Source organism: Hemiscyllium ocellatum (assembly GCF_020745735.1).
Source record: "Hemiscyllium ocellatum isolate sHemOce1 chromosome 17 unlocalized genomic scaffold, sHemOce1.pat.X.cur. SUPER_17_unloc_1, whole genome shotgun sequence".
In the NCBI taxonomy this organism is placed as follows: Eukaryota; Metazoa; Chordata; class Chondrichthyes; order Orectolobiformes; family Hemiscylliidae; genus Hemiscyllium; species Hemiscyllium ocellatum.
The window spans coordinates 697,879-710,608 of record NW_026867474.1 but is presented as its reverse complement, the minus strand read 5'-3'; positions in this window follow the sequence as shown (position 1 = coordinate 710,608).

The window sequence follows — 12,730 nt, the reverse complement described above, 5'->3', positions numbered from 1 at the left end:
CTGCTTTTTACTGTATATGTTACAGTGTGTCATGGATCTCCCTTCCGTGATTGGCCTCGGGGATGATCCCTTCATTAACTGATTGCTGCACATGCCTCAGCTCAGCCTGCCTCCTGAGTCTTCATTCCCTGTCAGGGGAAAACACTTCTACAGCTATGATGACATTTCAATTCAACATGAACATTTATTGTGTGTGAAATGATTACATTCAGAGCGATATAATTTTCAGGATAAAATTGCTTTACATTTACTTTTTTTAGTTTACAAGGAAACATTTTGATTTTATCAATTTGTTCTTTTGTTCAACCAACACGAAGTTTTAAATTATTGTAAAGACTACAATGGGGGAAACGGGAACGAGTTTTCAGCTCAAATGTCAAATGAAATGACTGCTTCCTTTTTTCAAACAAGTTGCCCTCCAAAATGATTTTTATTTTCATTTCACGGTAAGAAAAATATTGCTTGGAAATGTTGACAATTCTCCTTTTCCTCCCATATTAGATGTCAGTGAACAATAATCACACAATTATGAGAATTCCTTTCCAGATGAAATTCATTGACTCTATGTTTTGTTCACAGTAAAAGTCCCATCCATGGCCAAATTCTTCCCCTCCTAATTCTGAAATAAATGTCAAAGGATTTATTGTGATAAAAATTACATCAATAAAATTGACATGACTCTTCAAGAAAACTCTTGGAAGCATATAAATCTTGCAATGCCTGCATTTTTAAACAAAATCTTTTTTTTCAATTGCTGCTGAAAGTTTTTATTTCACATCATAGAGCGAAGTTTTATGCTTTAATTTTCAGTTCCCTAATCTTAATGAATATCCAATCAACATCAGAGAAAAGTGTTTTCAAAAATATTAAGTCAATTTATCTGTTAGGATTCTTAAAGCAATTATCAATTACAATAATTGAACAGCAATTTAACATAGACTTTGTAAAAATGCGGTGTTTAAAAAAAAACAATCATTATTTCTGATTGTCAATGCTACTATATTAATACCTATTTGTTCAGGCCCATGCACATACCAAACGACCAAGAATTTCCCTGGCAACATTCATTATAAATGTCTGATTTTTGCTCAGGTGAAATATAACAATTATCTCAGCCGTTGAAATTCAGAAAGCTCCTATTACTTTTCCCTACAATATTACTCTTCATTTCTACATATTACTCAGTCTAATATCAAGATGGGATATCTCATTATTCTCAAATTCACGAATATGTATTTTTAAATCCCTTTATTGCTAATATATCTTATATCTAATAATTGTGTAATCCAGTAAGGGCTACAAATGTGGAATTATGCTTATGTGCAATAAATACTGCAAGGACATTGCAATGTACAATCTCTCAATCATTGTGAATATTGCATTTATTTTAAACTTGGAAACATTTTTGAATTGATTTGATTGTAATTTACTTCGATGCTGACACATACTATATTTCCAGTCACAATGTCTGTAGATTATTTGGAGGTATAATCGTCCATTACAATATTCACAGTATCTGCTATATACTTTCTTCTGGTCACTCAGAGCAAAATGTATCTAACTCCACTCAATCAATATTCCTCAGAAAATATTTGAGAATGTTGCAGTCATAAAGCTTAAATATACAAAGTCATGATAGTCATTAATTTTCTCTTGTTCTGTAGATCTTAATTAATACAACACAGAATTTTATGCTCCAGTGCTATGAGGAAAGACCAATGAATTCTCAGTAAAATAAATAAATGCCACTTGCTATTATTTATTAATTTTTAATTACTGGTCAGTTTATCAATTGTGTGAGATTTGTTTTTAGCTTTCCGGTCATCTAGTTATATTGAGTATGACACTTAAATGGTGTGAAAATATCAGGGTGTGCTCATTTGAAAGTTCAATTTGCATACCTCTTACTTATCCCGTTAATTGCATGATGGTTTAAGAACGTTTCACTCAGCAATCCTCGTAAATATTAAAAACTGTCTGATTTTAAATCAGGTCATTCCCACCCAATTATCGATCTGTTCCTAATTCATGTAAATATGTCAATTTTATCGAACCCAATGTTCACACTAAACAATACACATAAAGCAACACAAAGACTTCCATCACCATCTGATTATTGTTCAGTAAAATACCTTATTGCTCCTGAAACCAATGACAACAGTAACCATTTGTTTACTATTCCATGCAACAAGTGCAATTGATATCTTCTATTTCAGTTCAGTAGTTAAAGATGATTTATGTTGCTTAAAACAATGCTTCTACTTTATCACAGATATTGACTGTAACACAATCATGCAAACAACAAACGTTTTGTCATTCTAATAATCTTTAAGTTTACTTATTTTAAATTTGTGTGCAAGAGATATTACAAATTACAAACATTTTTGAAGTATAATTCAGCAGACCTAAATTTTGAATTTGGGAAAGACTCCACTTTTGCAAAATGGAAGTAGTTTTCAGTTTACATAACACATGAAATGACTGTGTTTTAAAATCACGTGCTGTGCAAAATGATTATTGGTTTCATTTAATTGTAAGAAAAGAACTGCTTTGAACATATTGATTCTTTTTTGTCTTTTCTATTCCAACATTATTCATCACTGTACAATAATGAACAATTTTTATAATTACTTTATGTACCAAATATCATTGACTGCATCATTTGTTCACTTTCATGCTCACTTTCATTATCTATTAACTTTCTCCCAAATTCTGACACAAATGTCTGAACTCTGTTCATAATATTAATCATCTAAATTAAAATAACATGTCTCCATGAGGAAACTATTTGATAGAAATTCGTATTTCTTGTGTTTTCTGCATTTTTTAGTCAAGAAAGAAAAAAATTGTTCTATAATCACTGGTTCAGTTTTTCTTCAATTCATAAAGCTAGTTAGTATATTCTATTCCACAATTTACGAATTTTAATAAATATCCAATCAACATCACAGCAATGTGTTTTTGAAATATTGAATCATCTTCATTGCTCAAATTGCAACATTAATTATCACGTCATTGTCATGATAATACTTGCACAATTGTTTAAGAAAGTATTTTGAACAAGTAAAATGAGATTCAGATTTTAATTTGACCAATATTTTCTGAGTACCAACACTACAACATGAAACTTGATTTTCAGGTCAAGTTTCCCACAATGGGTCCAAGGACTTCGCATCCAACATTAATTGTGACCGTCTAATGTTTGCTTATTTGAATGATCTCCATAGTCACAGCCTTTAAATTCACAGACCAACAATTACTTTTCACTGCAACAATTCCTGTTTGTTTTCAAATATTCCTCAGTCACATAGCAAAACGAGATTTCTCATTATTTCTAAATTCATTGATCGAATTTTATATTCCGTTGTTGCTCATACCTAATAATTATTCAATCCAGTATTTGCCGTAAATGTGGAATTACGGCTCTTTACATTAATAACTAAATATATTGTAGTGTATAATCTCAATCATTATTAATATGAATTTTTACTTTACTCGCGGAAACATAGTTGAACTAATTTGAATATATTTCACTTCGATGCGAACATTTGTTGTATTTCTGATCACAATAAGATTTAAGTATTTTTCACGCAACAAAATCATGTAACATTCCGGCGTTTTGTTAAGTCAAATCAAAAAGAATTAACATCTCTGTATTGTCTCATTAAACAATGACAATACATTTTGAATTTTTCGAAGTTGAGTATTGTGCAAAGAAGGGATGTTGTCTTCAGCAGAATAATCGCATTGACTGACTAATTCACAGAATCTGCTGTTTATTCTATTTGCGTTCCCGAAATAAAAGTGACTAATTCTGCTGGTTCTAAATTGCTGGAAAGTATTTGATAATGTTTGAGTCTTAAGGATGAATAAGTCGATGGAATTGCATTGATTTTTTTTATTGGAAAGAGCTTACTTCAAACATTTCAGGCACATAAACCACTTTTCTGCAGTGTTGCAAAGATGAAAAGCAAGTCAATTTCTCCATCAGTAAAACAAACAAATGTCACTTCTCGTTAGTCATTTGTTAACTCATTCCCAAATTTGTTGTTAAACAATGAAATTCACCTGAATATTGTTGTGTCCTGTGATCATATTAATTTTCTAATTATTGCTCATTCATGATTTGTTAGTGATTTTTATTTTGCACGTCTCTCACTTTTTCACTTCTTGCATGGGGGCTGGGCATTGAGGACAGAAGATCAGTGGTTAGCACTCGTGTCTTACAGTGTTATGCACTTGGGTTTGATTCCATCCTCGGACACATGTATGTGTGGAGTTTGTATGTTCTGGTTTTCTCCCACAATCCGAAGATATGCAGGTTAGGATGATTGGCTATGCTTAGCTGCACGTTCTGTTCAGGGATGTGTACGTTATGTGCATTAGTCAGGGTAAATGTCCAGTAATCTGCGAGAAGAATGGTGCTGAGTGGATTATTCTTTGGAACGTCAGTGTAGACTTGTTGGGCTAAATGGCCTGTTTCCACACAGTAGGGATTCGATAAACTTCGAATTGTGTTTCGCTATCCAAAACTAACATTTTTTTTAAACGTTGCATTTAAAACTTACCTTTAAGTGTCAATTGTTAATCTTGTAAAATATCTCAATGTTACTGAAATCAATGTTCAAACAAAACGCTGCACATAAAGCCACACAAAGATCTTCATGACCATCTAATTACTGTTCAGTGGAATAATCACAGTAAAATTTTATTGTCTAGGAGATCAATTACCACTATCACAGTAAGGATCTGGTTATCATTACCTCCAATAAATACAATCGGTGTCCTCTGGTATTTCAGTTCAGTCGTTATACACCATATTGGTTGTTCAAAGCATGGTTATTCTTTATTATGAATGGCCAGGGATTCTAACGGCAAGAGATGTTGTTCGATCGAATTTTCTGCATGTTCTCAAACAGGTTTTCACTATAAATATTGGAAAAAATGTGTCAATTTGGTCTTGTTCAACTGCTGATGCTAACATTTTCAGTTCATGTTCATTAAACATATTTGTAGAAGGTGAGGAAAGCTGTAGCATTGGAAAAGGGAAGGCACATTCAAAGAGTATCGGCCTGTCGGGCATTCGGCCATCATCAAAAAAGATTCCTGATGAAGGGCTCATGGCCAAAACGTCGATTCTGCTCCTCGCATGCTGCCTGACCATGCTCTTTTGACATTAGAAATATTTGTCTGAATATTCAGAGGTAATACTAAAGGTTGCATCTGTAAATTTAGTTTACTGTGCTTTCTTTTCACTGAAGTTTTCATGTTAATTTCTCGACTTTTTATTTTTAAATCTGATACAAATACAGAACACATTAAAATTCACATGAATTATAAATTTGATTTCACGACAAGAAAACCAATGGATCACAATATAGAATTCTTGAACAGCCGACACGTTTGAATGAAAAAGCAATTCCTTCCAAAATATGATTGCCCGTCTGTATCTCTCTTTCAATTCAATAATCCTGCAAATAGTTTATAATTGCCAGTTGATCTCTCTGAATGAGTACCTAATCAATGTCAGTGTAACCAGCTGAAACATTAACAACAGATTGATAATTGGGTATTACAGATCTTATTTGAAGTGAACAAATGTTTGGAATTTACTTGAATTCCACCAGGAAACATTCTTGAATCATAATACAAGAAATGAGATATGTGAGAGATGTGCAAACCTTATTTTTAAATGAACAAACTCCAATATTTTCAAAGTATTTCAACCTTACGGTCAAAATGAACAGGTGAATGGAAAAATAAAAACAAGTTTCCGGCAATTCATAAACTGAACAACAATTACAAATTCACTTTGATCAAAGGACAGAGTAATATTTAGATGAATCACAATATTTAGTTACAAAGTAGGCAATCAGCTGACTGACGAGTAATAGGTGGGAGCATTTGTTAGTTTACTGAAGAAGATATCAACTTTCTTTCCAATGTATATAACTAGAAAATAATGTTTAATGTGTTTCAATTGTTTGGACTTGCCCCTTTGCAACTAAACAAAGATCAATCTCATTACTTAGAATGTTTAATTCTGCAACATTTTCAAATATTCTCCAGGAACTTATAAGCGACAGAATTAGATGCAGATATCCCCACAATCCGAAAGTAAAGCATTATTATGAAACCTTTCATAAGCTGAAAAGGCGTTGTTTGAAGAAACATTAATTTATATGGGAAACAGCTCCACTTTTTTCGTAAAAGTGAAAATCCTCTTCAGATTTCTTACAGTTAGAGAAAACAGGGACAGATGTCAGTCTTTTGTAAAAGCAACGTAGCAAAAATGAATTTTCCAACACATATTTCTTGGTAACCTGACTCAAGTAAGTATCAGATTTTGTGATTATTGATGTAATAGTCAAAAGCAGATCTAACATTAGATTGAAAAGCAATTCAATCTGTGCTTATGTACTCTCTAATCACCATTCAGAGCAGCTCTTCATATATTTCTGTTGAAGGTGTGACTTGAAACCTTCTCTCGGGTCTAGTAATAGAGAAACTGCCACAGCTCCACAATCTCCTTTCATAATGTTCCCACTCAGGACGGGCAGGATTGTAATATTATGTTTAATGTGGTTACACAAATGAAAACTAATCAGCTGTTTATTGCAGTAATTTGAATGGGAATTGATTAGGTAGTTTCTGTGTGTAATGGACTGGAAATTAAACAATATTTTACAATAACAATAGAATAAAGGAATGATAGACTTAAATAAACAGGAATCTCATGACAATTCTTTGAAATACAAATTGACAAAACTGTATGATTATTGTACTTTGATTTGTAAAATACATCAGTCATTCAATGTGAATATTCAGCTGAAGGCAATTCCCCTTCCTTTCAACAATGTACACCTTCCACAAATTCAAAATGAACATTCATTGAAAATGGAAGGAACAAGCAGATGGTAATTCTATTTTCTGTACATAAACGTGCGATTAATTTTAATTAAGTTTTATATATGTACAAACGAAACTCTTATTGTGGTTCAAAATACAATAAATTTTAGCGTGAAGTGAAATATAATCAAATCAATTCAACTTTTTTCTCAGTTAAAATATAGTTCAATATTCAAAGTAATCGAGTGATTGTACACTGCAATATCTTTATATTAATTCAGTGCTGAGACATAATTCCACATGTATACCCCTAATAGTGAAGCAAACTTGTGCCAGGAGTCAGAGGAGGTCGGGGAGGTCCTTAATGACTACTTTGCTTCAGTACTCATGAGTGAGTGGGACGTTGTTTTTTGTGAGGACAATGGGAAACAGGCTGATATGGTCAAACTAACCCATGTTAAGACGGAGAATGTGATGAACATATTGAAAACTCATGGGGGTAGAGAAGGGCCCTGGGCCAGAAAGGACATAACTTAGGTTGTTATGGGAAGCGTGGGAAGGGATTACTGTGTATTGGCAATGATCTTTGCATCCTCACTATCCACTAGAGTCATACCAGATGATTGGAGGGTTGCAAACGTTATTCCGTTTTTCAAACAAGGTAATCAAGATAATCCTGGGAATCATTGATGAGTCAGTCTTACATCAGTTGTGGACAAATTATTGGAGAGGATTCTGAGAGACAGGATTTATTTGGAAAAGTATAGATTGATTAGAGATGGCCAGCATGGCTTTTTGAGCGTCAGGTTATGCCTCACAAATCTTACTGAATTATTTGAGGATGTGACAAACATATTTGTGAGGATAGAGCAGTGGATGTGGTGTATACTGATTTCAGCAATGTGTTTGATAACGTTCCCCATGGAAGGCTTATTCAGAAAGTAGTGAGACACGGGGTACAGGGTTATCCTGGTATCATGATTCAAAGTTGAGACATTTGTGTCAGAGACTGCAAGGGGGTGAGTGAGAGAGAAATAAATAAGATAAAAGCAGGAGGAAGGAAAGGAACTGGTGAGCAGAGGAGCTCCAAATGTAGTTTCTCACCCTGCCTGCATCGTATTGGGTGAGCTGGATCACAGACTGTCAACCAACGGCCTTACACAGTCAGAATCATTCCTTACAATGTCCCAGACACCACCATCACCATCCCTGTATGTCCTGTCCCACCAGCAGGACATGGATGTAACTTAAATGCTGGAGCATGCAGGGCTATGGACCAGAATAGGATCAATGTGATTTGTTTGTCATTTCTCCAGAATATTAAACTCCAGTCCAATTTGAAAATGTATTAACGTCATCAGACTTGAACTCCAAATGTCAGATAAAAATATCAGAAACTTACAGCACAGATCGCGGCCACTTGGCCCATCCTATGTATGTTGCTGTAATAGAACTAACCAGGCTTTACAATGTTCTGTACTCAAAAATAAGAGCAACAATTTCAGACTGTGAAATCTGCCCTCTATGTAGTTACAATCTGTTTTTCCAAAGTATTTGACAGCTGCATACCTTGTTTCCTGGTTTCTTTCCCAGCCCTAATTCCATTCCATCTGACCTTGAGGGACTACCATTTCTGCTGTTTGATCTCGCTTTTCTTCCCCCGTATGACAGACTGTCTTTTTGTCCTTGTCTCACCCCCACCTTGCTCACAACCTGTTACATTTCTGATGTTTCCCAGGCCTCTTTAACATTCATTGTGGCCCCTGGGTCAGAGGCACAAGTTTTGATTTCTCTTACTCCAGAGATAATTGGAAATCTTTCTGGTTGCAGTTTCACCCAGATTCTATTTTTTAAAAACAGAACATTTGTGTCAGAGTCAAATATTCGTGAGCCTTCATCCACAATTCCGAGCATTTGGATGTAATCTGCGACCCTCCCACAGATGTGCAGGTTTGTTCTATTGGCCATGCTCACATGGCCTGTAGTGTGCAGGTTCGGAGGGTTGGGTTAGCCATGGTAAATGTGGAGCTATGGAGGTAGGGTGGGAGAGCAGTTCATTGTAGGCTCGATGGACTGAATAGCCTCTTTCTGCACCTACGGGATTCTGTGATTCTAACTAGTTGTGATTGTCGTCACGTTTTTCTAATGTCAGGTTCATTCAGCTCAGGTACACACGCTGCCTTTGTGTTTCTGTGGGTTCTCACTTAATCCTTTCCTTCTGTTTTACAGCAATTTCACACTGTCTGTGTGAGAATGAATTTGCAAAACAAATACTCCAACCGAAACCTGCACAGGTCAGCTGGCATAACTCACAAGGAACAGAAAAATAAGAAAGGATTCATCCCAAATCTTACAGGAACATAGAGCTTATAATCACCAGGAAAGGCTGAACAACTCAAAATGTTTTTCTCAAGAAAAGAGGAGGCTGAGGGACAACCTGGCAGACGGACGAAGCATTGTTTTTGTGGGTTGAGAGATTTGAGGTTGGAATCGGTGGGTCTGAAGCATGTTTCATTGCCCCAGGTCAAAGTTGTTATCTAAATGTGTATCATTATTTTGTCTTTCTATCTGAGTTAACAATCAGATGGGTAGGTGAGTGTCTGAGTGTTTTCCCAAATCCCTGATTGAATCTGCCTCCCCCATAATCTCAGGTATCTCAGCACTCACTGGGCCACGGAGAAACTCTGCTGTTACAATAAGAATGGTCTTTGCTGGCACCTCTCCTCGTGGTTCTGCCTAATCCCCACTTCACTTTATTAAATCCCAGCTGCCTGTAGTCCACCCACATGGGCATGTTGAAGAACATGACAGGAGAATGGATGAAACTGAGAATTCAATAGCCAGAATGAGAGAGGAAGGAGGAAATAAATGGGGTTTGTGGATCCCAGGGGATACAAACCCCGGCTGAGTCCTTTGTGGGCATTCCCGCAGTAATACAAGACAGCATTCCATGAGAGGTAAACCCGGGTGGCAAGACAGGGAGCCACTGAACATGAGCAGGTTTGGTGCAAACACAGGAGGTTTGTTCAGTCAGTAACAGTGTGTTAGACATGGAGGTGAAGTGCGCAGTGAGGGGAAATGTTACCACAAGCTGCAGATGGACAACTTCCATTGGAACAGGAGGCGGCCGTTCACCCCTTCAACCCTGCTCTGCCACTCAATCGATCATCGCAGATTTGTGGCTTAACTTGCAATTTTCAAAACCCTCTAAATTAATCAATAAACTCCTCTGCAACAGACAAGATGAATATTGAAAAACTAATGATCTGCAAATGCTGGGAAATCAGAAACAAAAACAGACATTGCTGGAAATGTTCAGGAGGTCTGGCAGCATCTGTGGAGAGTGAACCTTTGGGTCCAGTGACCGGTCAGGTGACCAGCTGCAGCTGACCATTCTGCCTTTTCTGTAACACTCTCTGGAACAGGTTCTGGTGCGGGGGGAATGAGATTGTCAATAACAACTGAGAAAACAAGAGGACGTGCTCAATCAGAATAAAACCCATTTTGGTCTTTCACTTTTAATTCAACTGCAAACATTATTCATTACTATTTGCGAAATAGGATAATAGACCAGAAATCAACTCTTCATGTCATTGGGCCTGGGAAACTGTTAATTCTGACCTGGTCCAGTCGGCACGTGAACCCAGACCCTAATAATGGGGTTGACTCTGAACCATCTCCTGGGCAGTCAGAATGGATGACAAATGCTGCCCCAGCAAGTGATGCCATGATCCCATGAACAAACAAAATAAACCCAATCGCCGTGGTTACTTGTGAACTCGCTGGTGTTTCATTAAGCTGGATATCTGAGTGAACTGCTTCCCATACTCCGAGCAGGTGAATGGCCTCTCCCCAGTGTATATTCTCTGGAGTACAGTGAGGCTGGATGGTGTACTGAACACAGTCCTACAGTGAGAGCACCTGAATGGTCTCGCACTAGTCTCCTGTGACCGGGGGAAGATGATATCCACCATCCCGGGGGATAGAGGGTAAAGATACCTCCAACAGGGGTCTAGTGAGAGTAGATCAGGACAAACTGTTCACATTCATGAAAGAATCAACAATGAGGAGGTACCGATGTAGAGAGATTGAGAAAGGAATAACATGTGACGTTTTCATGCAGAGAATGTTTATGGTCAGGAATGCACTGCCAAAGAGTGTGGTGGAGCCAGGTACAATAAAGAGAATAGAATTGAACAGTTACTGGAAGAGGACGAATGGGAAGGTTTACGGGGTAAAGGTAGAAGAACAGCATTCGGTGAGGTGATCTTTTGGAGAGCTGATGAGCCAATCGCCTCCTTTTGCGCAGTAATAATTCTGTGAACATTTCATTCTGAGCCCTCTGAGGAAATATCAGGGCAGGGTTTGTAAAGAGGTCAGATTGAATGACGGTCTCGGTGAACTAAAGTGAGACACAGAAACAGAGGGGATTTGGGATGGGAATCAAATGTTATCAATTTGCATGGCACCCAACACTACAGCAGTTTCAAACAGGAGTGATCAAGAGAGTGGAATAAGAGCAGCAAATATATCTTAAACATTTATGCAGCTAAAGGGGATGCTGGGTAAAGATACCACAGTTAGTGCTGATTTCATTCCAGACACACCAGCCAGGAGCACATCCTTCCTGTATCTGTCCTATCGAACTCTTGAAGAATTTTGTTCAAGTGTTTTATTTTAGATACTCCAGAGAAGACAGTTTCATACTCCTCAATCTCTCCAGCCAGAGCAATACTGTGGTTAGAATTCAATTCACTGATACATGTTACTGGCTGCTTCATGGACTGGAAATGGCAATTGAGACTGTAAGGTTACTGTATAAAATATCGTCAATTGTATTGCCAGATTGCCAGACACATGAGGAGCTTTAAGAAAAAACACAATTTAAGGGTATTGAGTGTCAATGTACTTCCTGTTGTGGGGGCATCCTGTTTAGGTACAAACTATTGATAATTGTTAGAATTGACTTGCACTGGCTCTGTAGAAGTGGTCAGAGCATTATAACTGTCATTGGAGCAGGGAACAAATTTCTCATGAGTTAAAACTTGTAAATGATAGAATAGGTATGGGTTCTTCTGGTAAAATGCGTAAAGTTATTCAAAATGTTCCTAATTTACTTTCAGAAACAAATGAGAGAAAGACACATTACTGAGGTAATTTGGGCATTAGTCCAAATTTAGAAGTTCAGGAGAACTGGCTGGAGAGCTGGTGTTGGGAGTTGTAGTAATGACAGGGGAAAAAAAAAATCTTGTTTTACAGAGAGAGAGTGTTCCTAGATGGGAAATTCAGCTTTAACATCACATCAACTGCAGAGTCATCCAATTCCGCAGGTCCTGATCCTTATCGGTAATATGGAAAGGGAAAGCAGCATTCCCAGCCCAGAGAAATCATTCCCATGTTATGCATGTGGTGGAATATTTAACCAGTCATGTGATCTGGGAAGACACCATTATGACGGGACCAGGGCGAGGGTATGCAAATATGTGGATTTTGGGAAGGAATTTATCTCCCCCTCCCAGCAGGACACTCACCGACACAGTCACACTGTGGAGAGGGCGCTCACCTGTCATGTATGCGAAAGGGATTTACTCGATCTTACAATCTGCTGAGGCACCAGAGATGTCTCAGTGGATTTAGACCCTTCACCTGAACCATGTGTGAGAAAGTATTCATTCAAATCTCTCACCAGCGGAGACATCAGTGCATTCCCCCCGTGGAGAGGCCATTCACCTGCTTAGTGCGCGGAAAAGATTCGTTCAGTGACCTGCTGAAACAGCAGCGAGCTCACTCTGGGGAAAAGTCATTCACTTGCTCCCAGTGTGGGGAGAGATTCACTCAAATGCACCACCCCCTGAGACCCCAGTGAGCCCACACAGGGGGA